Consider the following 19514-nt stretch of genomic DNA (forward strand, 5'->3'; position numbering starts at 1 on the left):
CTTTACTGTTCACCAAATCATATTACATATGTGACCATTCATTCCTGAAAATAAGCCTCAGCAGGTGAGATCATTTCTCTAGATATGCAGATGAGGAAACCAGGGCTCCAGAGGTCAAATGATGTACCCAAAGTCAGACACCACTAATTGGCAGTATAGAGCTTGAATTCAGGCCTCCTGACTGTATTTCCAGCCCCTCCTCTTAGAAGTTGGCACAGGTCAGAGGGTCATGCTTGGTACAGCCCTGGCACCACCCACGACACCCGTCCATCCCTTTATTCACTCTTTAGCCTATGTACTCAGGGGACTGACTAGGTGCCAAGTGTGAGGCTGAACTCTGGGACAGGACAGGCAGAGTCCTCGTAGAGAGACAATGGAGAAAGAAACGAGATGTTTCAGATGGTGGCTAAGATAAAGAGTAATTGAAAGGAGGGCAGGGACCTGAGATGCTTGGCCAGGGTCAGCTTCTTGGTGTGGTGAATCTCTGCCAGGTCCCCTCTGCCCTCTCTCTCTGTGTTTGTCCCTGAATAGCCAGGGAAGCCAGAGAGATACCCAGCCACATAGTCATAGAAGCCTGAAGGCTAAGCAGGGCCATTGGTAGTCCCCGCCTTCGTCTTCTTAATTTATAAATAAAGTGAGGTGTAGCGAGCAGGAGGGATTTGCCCCAGGTGGACCAGCGAGGCTGACAACCATTGAGGGACAAGTCTGAGTAGCGCCCCCCTTACATACTTTGCTAAGGAACTTCAGATCTCTTTGTCTGTTCTCTTGCCTTCTGTCTGGGCTAGGGAGAGCAATTAGCCAACACATGTACTCTGAATCACCCTTCTGTCAACACGTCAATTCGCAAAGCTCATGCCTTCCATGTTTGCCCAGCGGGGCTAGGGGTGACTTGGGGAACGTAGGAAGCCAAGACAGAGAACACAGGTGTGCCCAGTAAGATCTTCTGTTTCCATTAAAGTCGGTACTGGAGTATCCCAATGGATGGTGGGAATGCACCCCGGTGCATCAGGAGGCCAGCTGGCTTCGGGGTGGCATAGGTGAGCCTCTGCCAAGCAACTGGACCCATTTCCCGTCTCAGCGATGACTCCAGCTGATTTTAAAAGGGAGCTTGTTCTCTATGATAATAGAGTTGTCGTGACCGAGTGCAGTCTCTGCCTGCTGGACCCCAGCTTCTTATTCTCTAAGATGGGAGTGAAATAGGGGAGGTGGCTCCCATTCATACCACCTGATTTGAGGACCAGAGGGGGCGGCTGAATTGCTACATTGGCACATCAGCTCTGGAACCCCAGAAGAAAGCATTTTGGGAACTGATGTGTGGCTACTTTTTGTTTTATTTTGTTGTTTTTTGAGACGGGGGTTTCTCTGTTCTGGAATTGGCTTCATATATGAGGCTGGCTTTGAACTCACAGAGATCCACCTGCTTCTGTCCCCCACCCCCGCCACCAAGGGCTGGGATTAAAGGCCTGCGCCACCACCACCCAGCTGATAAACCCACCCCACTGAGCATGCTCTCTTCCTTATGATCTTTTCCACGCTTCACCAGATTTCAGAACATAATCTCACGACACAAGAGCAATCGCTCACTGTGCGGGAGGGGAAACCAAGGCCAGAGAAATGAAGTCATTTGTGTGGGGCCACAGAGCTGGAGAAAGAGACTTCATACCTAGATCTGTCTGAACCCCAGGCCTAAGTCCTAATGAGGAGCTCACCCGGGAGGGTGACTTTGGGAAGCCAAATTACACACAGGTGATCCTTCCCAGTGGTGGCTCACCCATCCCCTCTTCCTGTGACTCTTGGCCTCCAGCCTACTTCATGTCCTCATGGCCAAGGTAATGGACGTTGTCATTACCGGTAATTGTGCCCCTACCCTGCATACCGTTGATATCAACCTCACCTCTCATCTCTTCTACTTACACGGATAACCCCAACTCCATTGGCTTCTTCACCCACCGGGTTCTTTAATTCCTTACTCCTCCTTTCCCTCCCTGTTCCTGGACTCCCTCATGTCCTTGATTTTCCCCCTTACCCAGTTCAGAGTCCAAGCCATGGCTGTAATTACTTCCTTGCCTACACCCTCAGCCCCCTTGTTCTCCCCATCATTTAATTGCCTCCACCTGGCAAAACCACACCCTGAGTAATCCTCCACAGTTGACTGGGGCTCAGGAGGGACACAGCCCTGCTGATCTCACTTTAACCTCAGGCCCACCACCTACCATGTGTCTCAGCCATTGTACTCTCTCCAGTCCTAGCGAAGGGTGTCAGGCATTCTGTTTCTCCTCAGCTCCAGATTCTCCACCTGTGTCCTCTTCTCGAGGGATGAGCTTGCTTCTTGTTTCCCTGGGAAACAGACCCCTCCGAAGGACATTCTCTTCCACCCTCAATGCCTGCTCCACGCATTCCAGCCTCCCTTCCTGCTGCAGGGATGTGTCTGTTTGCTCTTCCCTTGAGCATCCTGTCCCTCTGACAGGCCTTTCCCTCTCTCACTGACTGGATCATTCTAATCTGCATTAAAACATAATTTCCAAAAAGCTAGGGTGTGGTGGTATATGCCTGTGAGCCTAGCACAAGGGAGACACTTGGTTCCACCCTTTCACCTAAACTGCCTTGGTCAGGATTAAGGTCACATTGCTAAATCTAATCCTCAATTTTCTTTCTTACCTTTTTTTCTTCTTCTTTTCGATTCTTCAAGATAGGGTTTCTCTATATATCTCTGGCTGTCCTGGAACTTGCTCTGTAGATCAGGCTGGTCTTGAACTCAGAGATCTGTCTGTCTCTGCCTCCTGAGTGCTGGGATTAAAGGTCTGTGCCACCATCACTTAGCCCTTTCTTCCTTTTTACCTTTCTTTCGTCTCCCTTTCTTTTTTCTTTCATGTTACAGGTATTTTTTTTTTCAGTGCAGAAGAAAAAGAAGAAGTCAAAACCCCCAAAGTGATGTGAAGAACAAAAAGGGACTGGGAAGACATCAGGATGCAGTGGTAGCAAGAGAGAAGGATGCTGAAGAATGCATCCAGAACCCGCAAGCACAGATTGGAGAATATCAACAGACGCCTGGACCCCTCATGGAGCAATACCACATCCCAAGTCGTAGGGACCTGATTATCAGCTTACTCTGATCCTCTTAGCTTCAGCTGTGGGACGGGATCAGGGAAAGCAGGGGCAAAGTCTGGGTCTCCTCTGGCCACGTTGGCATTTTCTAGAAACACTTAACGACGCATGCTCCTGTGTCTTCTGCTAAAAGTGTACTTTTTAAAATTGCCCCAGGGATCATGGTGCATGTCTTTTAATCCCAGCACTCAAGAGGTAGAGACAGGTGAATTATTGTGAGTTCAAAGCCAGCCTCATCTATATATTGAGTTCTAGGCCAGATAGGCTTGTTTAAAAAAACAAAAAACAAAAAAAAACAAACCTGAAACCAACAATAGAAAAACCCCACAAAATAAGATTGTCCTTTTACTCAGTCCTGGCTTCTGGACAGCACTGGGATATAAGCCTCTTTAGTTTGCCCTGCCACGTTTTGGATTCATCTCAGGGACATTTCTGTGTGAGCGGTGTCTTGAGTTGCCATCTCACACACCAAGGCCAGCCAAGCTCTCTTCGTCTAGATAACATGGCAGAGTCCAGACGATGTCACCGATGCTCCTGCCACCCGGGCCTGCAGCACACACCCCTGCCAGAGCGTCTGTGGGATGACCCACCTTTTAAAGGGATGAGCTCCTTTAGCCTGAGACTTGGGGTGCTCTTCCATCTAACCCCCGCAGAATTGACTGTCGGTGCTCTTCAGCCTCCTGGCAGTGCAACAATACAGCCTGGGCAGTAGCGTGGCCACCCTTAAGGTGAGGATGGAGCATAGGTCTTGGGACAGCCTCTCCCATCAGTGTGCTGCCAGTCTGCCAAGGCGGGCATTGCCAATTGATCACAGTTTTCCTTCCTTTCTTTTTTTTTTGAGGGGGGGGGGGTCCAGACAGGACTGTTTGTAACAGTCCTGGCTGTCCTGGAATTCCCTTTGTAGGTCAGACTGACCTCAGACTCACAGATTTCTGCCTGCCTCTGCCTCCCAAATGCTGGGATTAAAGGCAAATGTCACCACCACCAGCTCTTTCTTTCTTTCTTTTGGTTTTTCAGAATAGGGTTTCTCTGTGTAGCCCTGGCAGTCCTGAAACTCACTCTGTAACCCGGCTGGCTTCGAACTCACTGATCTACCTGTCTCTACATCCTGAATGCTGGGATAAAAAGCATGTGCCACCACTGCCTGACTAATCATAGTTCTTTTTTTCCTTTTTTTTCAAGATAGGGTTTCTCTGTGTTCTCTGTGTATCTCTAGCTGTCCTAGAACTCACTCTGTAGACCAGGCTGGCTTTGAACTCACTGTTTCTTTGTTTTTTGAGACAAGAGTTCCTCTGTATAAGAGTCCTGGCTGTCCCAGAACTCTCTTCCTAAACCAGGCTGGCCTCCAACTCACAGAGATTTGCCTGCCTCAGCCTTCCAAGTGCGGGGATTAAAAGCATGTGCCACCACATCCGGCCCTGTTCACAATTCTTACAAATGGAACCCAGGCATGGGTAAGTTTCACAAATCCTCAATCCAGGGCCTCGAAACTATGTGTACAGGGTTGGTACATCCTGCGGTACCTACTGGCATTCCTGGCCTAGGAGCAGCTTATGAGTGACGGAACGGGCAGGAACCCGGTACAGACAGATATGGGTGCAGTGAATTGGAATGGCCGCACGTGATAACTTCGTCTGCCACGTGAGCGTCGACCCGTCTTTGTTGAGGGCAGGAGCAGTCTCTGCTGCCATACACATTAGAAGAAAAAGTCACGGGACAAAAAAATCAAGTATTGGATTCAATGTAAACTGCAGAATAAAGCAAAACCACGACATTTCAAAGAAAAAAAAATCACCTCTAGTATAGCTCGTAGCGGGACCTTGTTTGTTTCCAGTGCAGGTGATTGAACCCCTCCTCCATCTTCTCTCCCACACACATACTGAGCTTGCGTTCTGCCACCGAGCTACACCCCCGCTTCTGTTTTCCTTTACTGGCAAGTGTATTCTACCGGTACGTGATAGTCCATGTCTTATTTACCTGTTCAGCCGTTGATGGACATTTGGGTTGGTTCCACTTCCTGATCATTTTGAAGAATGCTGTGAAGGCATCGATATGTTTTTTGTAAATTCTTTCTTTAAAAATGATTTTACTCATTTTTATTTTACGTGTGTTGGTGTTTTGTATGATGTGTCTGTGTGAGGGTGTCTGATGCCCTGGAACTGGAGTTACAGACAGTTGTGAGCTGTCATGTAGGTGCTGGGAGTTGATCCTCGGTCCTCTGGAAGAACAGTCAGTGCTCCTAACTGCGGAGCCATTTCTCTATGTGCTTTTGTGTTACATGTTTTTATTTCTTTTGGGTATGATCTCAGAAGTAGAACTGCTGAGGAGATTTTTGTTAAGTCTTTTGAGAAACCGCCAGACTGTCTTCCAAAAACAACCCTGTCTTCCAAAAACAACCACTTCCCACTAGCAGTATACGATGGCTCTAATTTCTCCCCCTCCTTGGCAGCACTGTTACTGTAGGTCCTTTATTTATTTATTTATTTATTTATTTATTTATTATGTATACAATATTCTGTCTGTGTGTATTCCTGCAGGCCAGAAGAGGGCGCCAGACCTCATTACAGATGGTTGTGAGCCACCATGTGGTTGCTGGGAATTGAACTCAGAACCTTTGGAAGAGCAGGCAATGCTCTTAAACCACTGAGCCATCTCTCCAGCCCCTGTAGGTCCTTTTTTATTATAGCCATCTTAGTCGTGTGAGATGGCATCTCATTGGGTTTTTTTTTTTATTTATTAAATCTGTTTATCGAGGGGAGAAAGATTTTGCATGTGGAGGCTACAGGACAGCTTGTCTGACTTGGTTCTCTCCTTCCAGCATATGGAACCTGGGGATCACACTTAGGTGGGCAGACTTGATGCCGTATGCCTCTGCCCTCTGAGACATCTCACCTGCCTTCATGATTATTTTGATTTTGATTTTTCTGGAGCTGCTAAAGTCTTTTCAAGTGCCCACTAGTCATCTGTGGCTTTTTTTTTCTTTTTTTGGTTTTTCGAGACAGGGTTTCTCTGTGGCTTTGGAGCCTGTCCTGGAACTAGCTCTTGTAGACCAGGCTGGTCTTGAACTCACAGAGATCTGCCTGCCTCTGCCTCCCGAGTGCTGGGATTAAAGGCGTGCGCCACCACCGCCCGGCCTCATCTGTGGCTTTTAAGGGAATGTCTAAACTCTGCTTCTTTTCTGCTTTCTTGCGATCAACAAACTCCTCTCATCTCTGCCTCCCACACTGATTGATTTACAGGCCCAGCTTTTTGCCTGGGCTCTGGGGATTTGAACTCAGGTACTCATGATTGTGCGGCAGGCACTCCTACCCACTAAGCCATCTCCCCCTCCCTCTCTATATATTTTTTTCATGATCTGTGTTCAAGATCATGAAAAAAATAGAGAGAGAGGGGGGGAGAACTCAAGGCTGGCCTTGAACTCACTAAGTACAGACTCTCAGCTCCTGACCCTCCTGTTTCTACTTCCAGGGTACTATAACACAACAGTGTGTGCCACCAGGCCTGCTCTCTTCTTAATCGTTTTATCATCATATAATGGTACATATTTATGGGGTACAGGTTGTACTTGAATATACATGTATATAATACGATGATAAAATCAGAGCTGTTAGCATATATTTCACCTGCAACATTCCTTATTTCTTTTTGCTGAAATCCTCCTCTTAGCCATTTGGAAATAGCTATTACATGATGTAACAGGGCGGTGGTGGTGCACCCCTTTAATGTCAGCACTTGGGAGGCAGAGGCATGTGGATCTCTGAGTTCGAGGCCAGCCTGGTGCACAGAGTGAGTTCCAGGACAGCCAAGGCTCCATAGAGAAACCCAACCTCAAACCAAACCAAACAACAACAACAACGACATAACAAAAACATAATCATAATACATAATAATCTATTACAGAAACATAATCTGTTAACTGTGATTCATATCTGTGTAAACAGAGCATCAGAGCATAATACTCCTGCAGCTGTTAGCTTTTGTACCCACTGCCTATAATCTCTCCTTTCTCCTTCTGCTTCTCCTAATCTTTAGTAACTATGGTTCTATTTTCTGCTTCCCTGAGAACAACTCTCTTTTTAAAAAAGATTTATTTAATTTTTATTTATTTATTTATTTTTGGTTTTTCAAGACCGGGTTTCTCTTTTTAGTCTTGTTTGGCCTGGAACTCACTCTGTAGACCAGGATGGTCTGGAACTCACAGTGATCCCCCTGTCTCTGCCTCACAAGTGCTAGGATTAAAGATTTATTTAATTTAAAAAATTTGTGTGTGCGCGCGCACACGCGGGCACATGGTACCCAAGGAGGCCAGAAGAGGGTGCTGGATGCCCTGGAGTGGGCAATTACAGGAAGGTGTGAACTAGCCAATGTGAATTCAGTCTTCCAGAATCTCAGGCTGGATTCTGAACCGCTGAGGCCTCTCTCTCACCCAAGAACAGCTCTTCAATTTCCATATTCTGCAGGAGATCATGTGGCTTTGTCTTTCTACCCATGTAGTTAGAGAGACAGGATTTCACCTTTCTGTGATATTTTACTGGGTGTATGTAACTGAGTTTTCTTTATCCATTCTGGGGCTGGTTCTTTGAACAGTGCTGTAGGAAACATGGGGTGCCGATGCTTCACGGGACACCCATGTATCAGTACTCAAGACCTGCTGTCTGTTCATTTTGGTGGAGGAGAAGAGGAGAAAGTAGGGAGAGAGAGATGAGAGAAAGTCGGGGCCCTGAGGGAGCAAAGGAGGAGTGAGTACCGGATGGTGAAGGACGTAAAGATAGAGGGACTGGCTGCGCCCGAGGACAGGAAGGAGTCTGACCTCACTTCCCTTGGCTGGGTCGCTAGTGATAGCCGACCTTCCCATGAGCGTTTCTCAGGCCATCCAATCAGAGAGGAGGCAGGTAGAGACTGGGTAAGGTGAGGAAACCAAAGGCGCCTGAAGGTGGCAATTTGCACCTACCTCACACCCCACCCCCACCCCACTCCACCACCGCTAGCGTGGATGCTCTGTGGGCTCAAGGGCTGAGAGCACTTACTTCTGTCCCCTCCCGGCCTGGGTGGCTGGACTGAAAACAGGAGCCAGGTGACCCCAGCGCCCCCCCCCCCCCCACGACAGGGTTCCTCTGTGTGACAGTCCTTGATGTCTTGGAACTTGCTTTGTGGACCAGGCCTCTGCTTTCCGAGTGCTGGGATAAAAGGCGTGCCACCAATCCGGCTAACACGTCTTTCACGAGTGGAACTCAATTCGTACAGAACAGCCTACGGATACACTCCCAATTTGGGGTGTGGGGCTGGAGGAGGCAGGGTCTCTGATCCTTCTGCCTCCACTTCCCAGCTACTAGGATCTCAGGCTTGTGTTACCATCCCAGGCTGCATAGGAGGAGGGGAGAAGAGGAAAAAGAGGGGAGGAGGGGGTGGATGAGGAGAACTCAATGTCTTAACTGAAATGTAAAAAAATACTGTAAAGTAATTACAGTGTCTCCCTGTCTCAGACCAGTATGTACTCAGGCTGACAGTCACAAAGGGACGATTAATGAAGATTCTGAAGTTATCAGCCTGTGGAGGAAGTTAAGAGCACGTTTTCACTCGCGGCTGCCCGACTGGAGGCAGAGCCTCCTCACCCGCTCACCTCGTCCCCCCCACCCCGCCTTATCCCCAACCCCTGCTGCAGCTCAGAGCGTCCAGTCCCCCGTAAGGCCCGCGGGCCAGAACCGTCCCCTCCCAGACTGAGGGGCAATGTCGTCCTGGGCCCGCCCTGCCGCTACAGCCTCTCATTCCCCGCACCTATAAGGCTGGGCACCAGCTGCAGACACAGCAGTTCCCACGGGATTCGTGGGTCCTAGAAACGCACCCCAGGCAATGGAGGGAGGCTCGGGTATTGACGTCAGAGGGGCGGGGCCTCAGCGCCACACCCAACCTTTCCACCCTCTGCCTGGTCCCAGCTTGGGTCACTAAATCCTAGTGCTGGCATGGATTCCCTTGGTTCCATTGTCTCTCGCTCGTCCTCTGCATTGTCTGGTCAACACTTCCTTGCAGTGGGGAGCCCGAGGAGACCCAGCTGTCCCCCTCCTGATCTCCCTGCAGGAAGGAGGCCACGGAGAGCTGGTGCCGGTCCTGGGGAGGGACGGGTACATCTTGGGGAGGCTCTGAGTGAGTCACAGTGAGGCCAGAGAACATCCCTGTCCTGAGCTCTGCTGTTGGATCCCTGCCAGGAGGATTACACTCTATAGTTTTACAAAGTGCTTTTCTGTTTCGGTTTGTTTTTTGAGACAGGGTTTCTCTGTGGAACAATCCTGGCTGTCCTAGAACTCGCTCAGTAGACCAGGCTGGCCTTCAACTCAGAGACCTGCCTGCCTTTGTCTCCTGAGTGCTGGGATTAATGGCGTGCACCACCGCCTGGCTTGTTTTAATTTAAAAATTTTTCAAGGGGGCTGGAGAGATGACCTAGTGGTTAAGAGCACCTATTGTTCTTTCAAGGGACCTAAGTCTAGTTTCCAGCATCCACAATAAGCGGCTCACAACCATCTTTAACTCCAGATCCAAGGGATCCAAATCCTTTGAAGGTATCCTCACAAACCTGCAAACATCTACACTCTCAACACAAATATGTATAATTTGAAAGATAAAAAAATCTTTGAAATTTTTTATTTAAAATTCTTTGTTTTTTAAATTGTGTGTCTGAGCCAGGGAGTGGTGCATACCTTTAATCTCACTTTAGGGAGCAGAGGCAGGCAGATCTCTGAGTTTGAGGCTAGCCTGGTCTACAGAGTGAGTTCCAGGACAGCCAGGGCTACACAGAGAAACCCTGTCTCGAAAAACCAAATAAATAAATAAACAAACAAACAATAAAAAGATAATAAAGGATAATAATAATAATAAATCTTTTTTTAGAAAAAGAAAACAATGCGTATGTATGGTGGGTAAACACCGCCATGGCAGCTTGTGGTGGTCAGAGGAGGACTGTGTAGTTCAGCTCCATTTCTACCTTTTACTTGACTTTCGGCCGTAGAACTTGTATCCTCGGGGTCGTATAGCCTCATACTTTACCCCACTGAGCCATTTTGCTGGTCCCAAAGGGCTTTCTTGCTACTTCCCATTTTGTCTTTACAAATATTTTGTGACAGACAGCAAAACTGGGGCCCAGAGACGCGAAGTCACAAGCACACAGAATCTCAGCTAGGAAGCGGGTCCAGGATTTGAACCGTAGATGCTGGACTGTACCAAGATGTTTCCTGGTGTCCTGGACCTGCCACGTCCAGGAATCCAAACCCTTGTCGTGCTTGATTTGAGATTCTGATACAACGAGATCGTCAGCTTTGGAGAGCCCAGGGGGAAATGCTGGGCAGGTGAGGTGCCACACCCCGCTCCTTAGGCTCTCAGACAGTCATGTCTCTGATCTGTGCCCAGGGGGAAATGCTGGGCAGGTGAGGTGCCACACCCCGCTCCTTAGGCTCTCAGTCATGTCTCTGATCTGTCTCCTACCAACTCTCAGGGGCCAGTTTAGGTTCAGGAGGTGGGGAGGTTAGGGTAAGAGTTCTCCAGATCACAAGAGGAACCTGACAGGGAGGGAAGGGGATCTAATGTCTCAGAAAATGTGCTTGGCCTTTAGGCTTTATTTCCTAAGATAAAGATGTGTCACAAAGTTAGCAGGAGATGTGAGGGGATTAATCGGTCCTTGTTTGTTTGTATATTTTGAGGTGCTGGGATCAAACCCAGGGCCGTAACATGCTCGGCAGGCAAGTACTTGGCCACTAGACCACACCCCTAGCCCTTGTTCATTCTCAGACATAGGTTTACCGTGTAGCTCAGGCTGGTCTCTAACTACTAATCCCCCTGCCTCCCTCTCCACGGTGCTGGAGTACAGGTGTGTGGCACCACACATGGTTTTAATTGGCTATAGTTCTCCATGTTTGGTTTCCCAGACAGGAGACTCGGGCCTGAACTGCAGAGCTGAGAGATGCTGAGCCAGCCACCCATGGAGCTTGTTTGGACTCATGGGCCAGGTTTTGTCATGATTTTAGAGTTGAGCTGGGGCATGCTTTGGGCTCAGATGGAAGTAGGAACATTTTCTCTAGACCCAGCAGGTCCCACCCAGCCTGAAACAAAATGGGCTATGTCCAAGCCTCCACCGATCCCTGCTAACACGTTCAGGCTCAGAGACCAAGGTCAGGGCTCATCCTCGGGTAAAGAAACAGGGAGATTCAACCTTGCTTGGTTCCTCCCAGCCTAGATTAAGCCCAGGATTCTTGCTCCAGAGAATTGAGTCAGGCAATGGCTTGAAGCCTTAGGCTCCTGGGCTGGACAAGCTCTTGGTGACTGAGCTGGAGGGCATCTGGGGAGGGGGGGGATTCGGTACCAGTTGAGGGTTAGGAATCTCTTCCTCTCTGTAAGCACCCACCCCAGAACATACCTGCCAGGACTCAGGTGTGTGGTTGCCTTCTTCATTTGCTCTCCCACTCCAGGTTCCGCTGCTTACAGAGGCCGGTGACATCACTCCAGCTTGGTCTAGGGACAGCTGGACGAGTGTGGGTCAGTTCTGCCACAGTCTGCAGGGCTCTGTTCCAAGCCATGCGCTCAGAGAAACCACTGGTTGAAGACAGTAACTGAAAGTTCTACCATAGCTGATTTCTGCCATCACCTCCCCAGCATGCCCCCTATTGTGTCCCAAGGACAACTCTGGGAGAGGCTGGGTCCCTTGGTGACCTGCCTGGTCAAGGTGCTCTTGCCCTGTGCTTGCTAGTGGGAAAGTAGTTGTAACCACTTCACTGGGGCTTTGGTTGTTCATATGGCTCTGGTACTTGAGGCTCTCCTTTCTGGTCTCTCTCTGTCACTCAACCGACAATGTCCAGGAGCATAAAGGCCAATTGGAAGCCAAGTCACTTAGGACCCATCGTGCCTCCAGATAAGACACTTGGCCTGATATGAACCTAGTGAATATCCGTCTCCCCTCCCTGCTCTGTGCGGTGATGCCCTGGCCTCACTCTGCGCTGAGGAGACAGCAGCCCATCTGTGTGTGGCAGGAGCCCACCTCAGTCTGCTCCCCTAGAATCCATGTTCCCCATTTCTACCTTGTTCTTACCCGGTCCTTTGTCATTCCCGAGTACAGGTCCTTTGTTTTATCCAAGGACACCCTTGCTGGCTTCCACGGACAAGAATGCTAGGTCTTTCCCTGGCGGTCTTTCTCTCCTCTCTGCTCTCCAATCTTTATATTCTGGATTCTACTGCCAAATACAGGAAGCTTGGTCCTGCTCTGGGAACTTTGAGAGCCACCTGCCCCCTGTGTACCCACCCGTCTAGTTCCTCAGTCTCTCAACCTTAGCTTAGAGAGGCCTTTCCAACCCTGCCCTCTCCACAGGGCTCTCAAACACTTCCCCCCAACCAACCCCCCACTCCCCCTCACATCCCCTCAGCCACTTCAATTCAAAAGCAGTGAACTCTAGACCACACAGTACTGACCCACCAAGAGAGCCACAATCAACACCTAGATACGAGCTGACCTAGGGTCCCGAACGCCCACTGCAGCTGGGGTTAGGCAGGACGTAGGAAGCCTAAATGCCACTGCTGGTGTCACTACGAGTCGCTGGGTGGCTCTGCGGAAAACTTACACTTGCTGGCTGGTGAAACAGCTGGAGGGAGGTGGGAAATGATCAAAAAAAAAAAAAATCCCTATGGCAACAGCAGCCAAGAGTGCCAGGGTTTTCTAGGAGCTGGTCCTGCTTGATGGCCATCCTCATTCTGTTCATTTATTTTTGAGGCTGGCCTCAAACACTCTATGTAGTTGAAGATGGCCTTGAACTGGTCCTTCCAAGTGACAGAACTGTCACATATGTTCTCTGCTGAGCTGGGGCTGGAGTCCAAGGCTGCATGCACATCCAGGCGAGCTGTCTAGACCCCTACAACCCAGCTCTTCCTATCTTACAGCAAAGAAAGTTCCCGAAGGCTAGTGCCCCACTTCTGCCCTCTGCTTCCTGCTTGAGCCACTGCAAGGGAGGAGATGGAGTTGTCGCCCGGAGGGTTTCGGAGGAGTGTTAAACGCCGAGCCACAGTGCCTGTTCCACGTCACCCGTCCATCAAGGCTAGAACGTGCCACCACCGTTTATCATCGCCAGAACCTCCACCTGCTCATTACCAGCTCTGTCCCTTCTACTGACACCAGATCTGAGAGCTGTCACCGTTTCCATCACTGGCCCGTGTCACTGTTGACGTCCCCCTCGTTGTTCCCATTATGTGGCTTCACAGCCGTGGTGGTATCCAGCTGGCAGTGAGGTCACTTCCTGGCTGTGGCACTCACATGTAATTGCTTAATAGGATGGTTGTGCCCTAGCATGTTACTGACCTGTGCTCTGTGGAAATCTTCACAGGCTCTGGGATCCGTGGCTGTCACTATGACTTCAAGGATCCCAAGAGCCCCCAGGTGTGGTGATATTTCGTTTACGCTGTAACAAATAAAGCTTGCCAGAAGATCAGAATGCAGAGCTAGCCACTAGTTAGCCATAGAGGTCAGGCAGTGGTGGCACACACCTTTAATCCCAGCATTCTGGAGACAGAGGCAAATGGATCTGTGTGAGTTCAAGACCACCCTCGGCTACATGAGACTGAATCACCCTAAAAGAGAATCAGAGCTTACACCTTTAATCCCAGCACTAGGGAGGTGGAGACAGGAGTGATATGGCTGGGCGGAGAGAGGAATATAAGGAGGAGACAGGAGCTCGGAGCATTCGTTCAGCCTGAGGATTCCTAGAAATGGGATCACCCATTCAGTTTGAGGATTTGGTAGAGGTAAGAACTAGTGGCTGGCTGCTCTGCTTCTCCAGTCTTTCAGCATTTACTCCTTTATCTGAATTAGGATTTTTATTATTATAAAGACCAATTAAAATTTGCACTACACCCAGGAAGTCATTCTGTCTATCCTCCTGCCTCACCATCACCTTGTTTTTATAGTAAAGGAAAACAACATCTTGGAGCAGTTAAGAGTGCTAGCAGAAGCCAGTCCTGGTGGCTCATGTCTGCAATCCTAGCACTTGTGAGGCTGAGGCAGGAGGATTACTGTGAGTTCCAGGTTTGCTTGGCTTATAGTGTAAGACCCTGTCTTAAAAACTAAAACCAAGGGCCGGGCGGTGGTGGCGCACGCCTTTAATCCCAGCTCTAGGGAGGCAGAGGCAGGAGGATCTCTGTGAGTTTGAGGCCAGCCTGATCTACAAGAGCTAGTTCCAGGACAGGCCCCAAAGTTATAGAGAAACCCTGTCTCAAAACAACAACAAAAAAAAAACAGACTAAAACAAGTGGCAAGAACTGGCTGAGGTGTTCTAGTGCACCATGACCCCCCCCACCTTGGAACCAGAAACCCGGCCTCAGTTGTTAGCGCATTGGAAAGATGGGGACTTAAAGAGCTGTCGTACAGGATAATAGAGTCCTTTGGGGACATGAGTGAAGAACCTGGCCGGGCAGTGGTGGCACACGCCTTCAATCCCAGCACTCAGGAGGCAGAGGCAGGCCCCCTAGAGTTGGCCCAAAGACAAGGCGTGAGGTGGCTGAGACTCCCCACTTACCAGCTGCATTGTCTTTAGGGAAGAGGGCATGCCCTTGTCTCTGACAAAGGGACACTGAGCTGCAATCTAAGGGATGAGAGCCTTGCAGGTAGAGGGGACATGTGGGGGAGGGAGGGTTGGGGATGACAGAGACAGAGGTGACAGGAAGCAGCTGAGAAGGGCCAGGTAACAGGAGTTGGGAGCCTAGTTTATCCTCAGATCAATTCAAAGCGTTGAGGGGCTTCCTTTGGGAGGGGTCCCATCAGCTTGGCATCCTCAGGAAAGAAGGGCTGTGGAGACTGCTGAGAGATGAGGCTCTTACTGTGTACGTGTGAGGCCTGGAGCTCAGGTTCCCAGAATTCGCCTTGTCTTGGGCCAACTCTAGAGGGCTGCCTAGCTCTTCAGAGAACCAGTAAGAACCTTGCACTCAGTAGTGGAGGCCCTGCTGTCTGTCCCAGGGGCTTCCTGTCCTGCCCTCCACAGCTCACCTTAGCGCGGCCTTCATTTGCTTTTTGGTTTTCTCCACTGGGCCTTTGCCTAATTTCTTTTTTGGCCGGGAGGGATAAGACAGGGTTTCTCTGTGTAGCCATGGCTGTCCTGGAATTCACGCCGTAGACGTGAGGTTAGCCTCGAACTCAGAGAGCCACCTGCTTCGTCCTCCAAAGTGCTGGGATCACAAGGATCACACTGTACATCACCACCACCCGGTTCTTTGCCTGATTTCTTTGTGTTTTGTGTGCCTATCAGCGCTCTGGTGCGGGGACAGGGCCTGCCATGCTCTCAAGGGGAGCATGGGAATCCAGCGCCATGCTGGCTTTGCTCAGGAGGCCTTGGGAAGTGAGCGGAGGGTGAGCGAACCTAGGCTCTGTAGATGACCGCCGGGTGGCTGTGGATGCAGCTCAGTTCATACAGCGCATGCTTGGTATGCACACCCTCCAAGCACGAACGTACACGCCTGTAACCCTAGCACCTGCGGGGGAGGAGGCAACAGGTTCAAGAATTCAAGTTCACTGTCTACAAAGCCAGTTTCAGGACAGCCTGGGACTCTGCTTCCAGAACACAGGGACCCAAACCAAACGGACAAAACACCTAAAGGAGTGAGGATGAGCAGACAGGAGAGGCAGCTAAATAACCACTGTCCCCGTAGCCGGGTGTGGCCGGGCTGGTCTGACCCGAGGGGCCACCTCCCATCCTGTCTGCTCCTCTCCAGGATCACGAGACTTGGACTCTGCAAGACTGAAAAATACTAAGAACGACCAGGGCAGCGGTTTCCCTGTGCCTTTCGGCACTGCAGAAATCACAGGGCAGGGGCCAGCATCACCCCGACTCCGGACACTGCGCCCCGGCGCCAGGTTCTGTCCTTGAGCCAAGATAAATAAATGTGGTGTGGGGACTTAACGCCAGGCTGGGCTGAGTCTCCGCGTCCTGGAAAACTGGCGTCAGTAACCGTCTGTCCTTCTCTGCTTCATTTTCTTGTGTTGCTGAGGATGGAACCCGGGGCCCCACAAGCCTTACACCACCAAGTCACCCCCTCACCACCTTCCTGTCCTCCTTTAAGCCATAGAGGCTTCCTGACCTCTACCCTGTCTCCTTCACACTCCCTGCTCAGCAGCTTTGAGCAGATACCTCTCAGAGTCTCAGTTTGCCTGTCTGTGAAACGGGTACACTAATCTCTGGCCATTGTGCCGTGAAGGATCATGAATGTCAAATGAGTTGTGTTAAAGTGTCAAAGGCAGGGGAGAGAGAGAAAGTGGAAAGGATGTTGTGACTTACAGGGGGCTAGGGTCTCAGCCCTCAGCTCTGGCTGGGCTCTGTGGTTGAGTGAGGGTCAGTGTGAGGGCGGGAGGCTGTGTGTTTGTGTGTGGGGGTCAGTGCCAGCCCTCCCCTCCAGGGCCTCTCAGAGGTCAAGAAAAATGCCCACTGCTTCTCATTTTGTTTCCATCGTATTAAATACGGAAGTAAAAAGACAGCAGAGAACACAGTGCATTTTAAATATTTACATGTAACAAAGGAGGGTTTTGTACGGGCACGAAATGTAATACAGCATAATTGTGCTATTCACAGGGTAATTACAGGATTTATAGAAAATATTAATTCCTCTGAACCGCGGGAGGTGTGGTCGGGTGATGGGACGAAGTGCAAAGCGGCAGCAGGCGGTCCTGCGCCTCTTCTTTCTCGGGTGTCTCTGCCACCAGCGCCACAGCTTCCTCCTGGCATCACCGGTCACCCACAGCTGGCTCTGCTGACCCCCACCCACTCAGCGACTTAGCCACGGGGCCTTTGTGCCTCGTGTCCTCTCTACTTGAGACACCCCTTCCTCAGAGGTCCTCACGCCTGCTCCCCCCACACCCTCCCCTTTCTAGTCAAAGGCCCTCTCTCGCTTTCTTTGAGACAAGACCTCACTATGTAGCCCAGGCTACATTACAAACAGAATGAGTGTGCGTGCCTACGTATGCACACGGTTCGGTTATCATCTGTGTCTCCTGTGCTCCTGACTGTGGGCGCATAGTAGGCGCTTAAGAGCGCGTGCAGGGGAAAAGAATGAGCTACACATTAGCAAAAGTCTCAGTGCCTTTCCCCGGGTCCCTCTACTGGCCCCTGGTGGCCATACCTTGGAAATGCATTCGATTTCTATGCTCAGCTCTCAGGTTTTTGGTGCAACAGCGAATCTCATCCACTCAGCATTCTTACGGGACAGGAGGAGTCACGGCCCTGTCGAGGGAAGAGTTTGTTTTTTGTGGCTTTCTGGATCAGTTACCTGCTTGTCTTCCTTCCCCTTTTGTTACCTTGACTCGGGAAACACGATGGACGTCTCCCCTCTGGGCTCTGGCCTTTCCCTGGGGTACCCCTACTTTTCTTCTTAATTTTACTTCATTTATTATTCGTGTTGTGTGCACGTGTGTGTGTGGGGGGTGAGTATATGTGTGGATAAATGGCTCAGCAGTTAAGGGTGTGCACTGCAAAGTCGGGTGTGGCGGCGGTGCACACGTTTAATCCCAGCACTTGGGAAGCAGAGGCAGGCAGGTGGATCTCTATGACTTCAAAGCCAGCCTGGTCTACAGAGAGAGTTCCAGAACAACCAGAGATACATAGAGAAATGTTATTTTGAAAAACCAAAACAAGTCCAAACAAATTAAAACAAAACAAAAATCAAACCGAGAGTTTACTGCTGGTGCCACTCTAGCTCCGGGAGCTCTGGCGCCCTCTTCTGGCCGCTGGGCGCACCTGCATATATCCTCACACCAAAACACAGGGACAAAACAAAACAACTGTGGCCGAGTGGTGGTGGCGCACGCCTTTAATCCCTGCACTCGGGAGGCAGAGGCAGACGGATCTCTGTGAGTTCGAGGCCAGCCTGGTCTACAAGAGCGAGTTCCAGGACAGGTAGGGCTGTTACACAGAGAAACCCTGTCTCGAAAAACCAATAAAAAATATGCAACAACGAAACAAATGTGGCTAGAGATGACTCAACAGTTAAGAGTGTTGCAGCTCTGCTAGAGGACTCAGGTTTAGTTCCTAGAACCCAATGGACTCCAGTCCAGGAGATCTGATGCCCGATTCTGGCCTCTGCAGAACCAGGCATGCACATGGTATACAGACGTACATGCAGGCAAAACATCCTTAAACATAAAATAAAATTTTAAAAATTCTAAAGCTATAGTGTCTTGTGTATGTGTTTCAGAGAATGTATATGTGTGCAGGTGTGTGTGTATGTGTGCGTGTGTGTGTGTGCCTGTGTGCAGGCGTGCATACGTGATAGTCAGAGGACAGTTTCTGGGAGGCAGTTCTCACCTTCCACCTTGGATTTTTTTCGAGACAGGGTTTCTCTGTGTAGCTTTTGGAGCCTGTCTGGAACTTGCTCTTTAGACCAGGCTGGCCTCAAACTCATAGAGATCCACCTGCCTCTGCCTCCCGAGTGCTGGGATTAAAGGTGTACGCGACCACCGCTCCGCTCTATTTCTGGTTTTGAGGCAGAGTTTCTTGCTGTCTCTGTTAGTGTGCTGTGTTGTGTAAACTTGATCCATTTATCCAGTGACATTTGGGGTCGTTAGCCCTATGGGCATGGTTTTCTCTGGATACACGACCAAATAAAATGGAGGAGGGGATTATGGGTTCTCTCTCTTGGGCAGTCTGAGCAGGAGCAAGCCTTGAACTCATAATCCTCCTGTCTCAGCCTCCCAAGTAGCTGGGACTCCAGGCATGTGCCACTGTGCCCAGCTTTTCAGCAGCACATATACTAAAACTGGAGTGATACAGAAAAGATTAGCATGGCCTCTGCACAAGAATGACATGCAAATTCATGAAGCATTCATATCTTTAGTTCCTGGAAAAACCATGAAACAAATATTTTGGCAGATTTCTGTAATGATCAAAGACTGACGCTTAGGGTTCATATAAATGGCATTGTAATTGAAGGTGTTCCGGACACAGGGGCACGTGACTATAATTACAGCAGAATTATGGCACCAAATTGGCCTTTTCAGGAGGTAAAGTTTCAGTCCTTAGAGACAGAGCCACTCTACAGCTGAAAAGGGCTATCTTTTCTCTTTCTTTCCTTCTTTCTTTTTTTCTTTCTTCTTTCCTTTTTCTTCTTTTCTTTCTTTCTTTCTTTCTTTCTTTCTTTATTTATTTATTTATTTTTGAGTCAGTTTTTTTCTGTGTAACAGTCCCGATTGTCCTGGAACTAGCTCTTGTAGACCAGGTTGGCTTTGAACTCAGAGAGACCCTCCTGCCTTTGCCTCCCGAGAGCTGGGATTAAAGGCAAATGCCATCACTGCCTGGCTCTAAATTTCTCCTTTCCATGGGCCCTCAGGAACCCACACCTGCACCGCAACAATGCTGTATGCTGCTGGCTGATTCTCCTGCCGCTGAGCCCATCTGCCATAGGAG

At 49.8% G+C, this 19514-nt stretch overlaps 1 non-coding gene across 1 annotated transcript; it reads left to right on the forward strand.

Moving 5' to 3' along the window:
• The first annotated feature begins 18834 nt into the window (after window positions 1–18834).
• LOC119818068 lies at window positions 18835–18944 on the forward strand. The gene has a single exon (XR_005285990.1). It is a non-coding gene; the product is annotated as a U6 spliceosomal RNA (small nuclear RNA).
• Window positions 18945–19514: the final 570 nt, after the last annotated feature.

The sequence above is a fragment of the Arvicola amphibius genome, chromosome 6 (assembly GCF_903992535.2).
Source record: "Arvicola amphibius chromosome 6, mArvAmp1.2, whole genome shotgun sequence".
Classification (NCBI taxonomy): Eukaryota; Metazoa; Chordata; class Mammalia; order Rodentia; family Cricetidae; genus Arvicola; species Arvicola amphibius.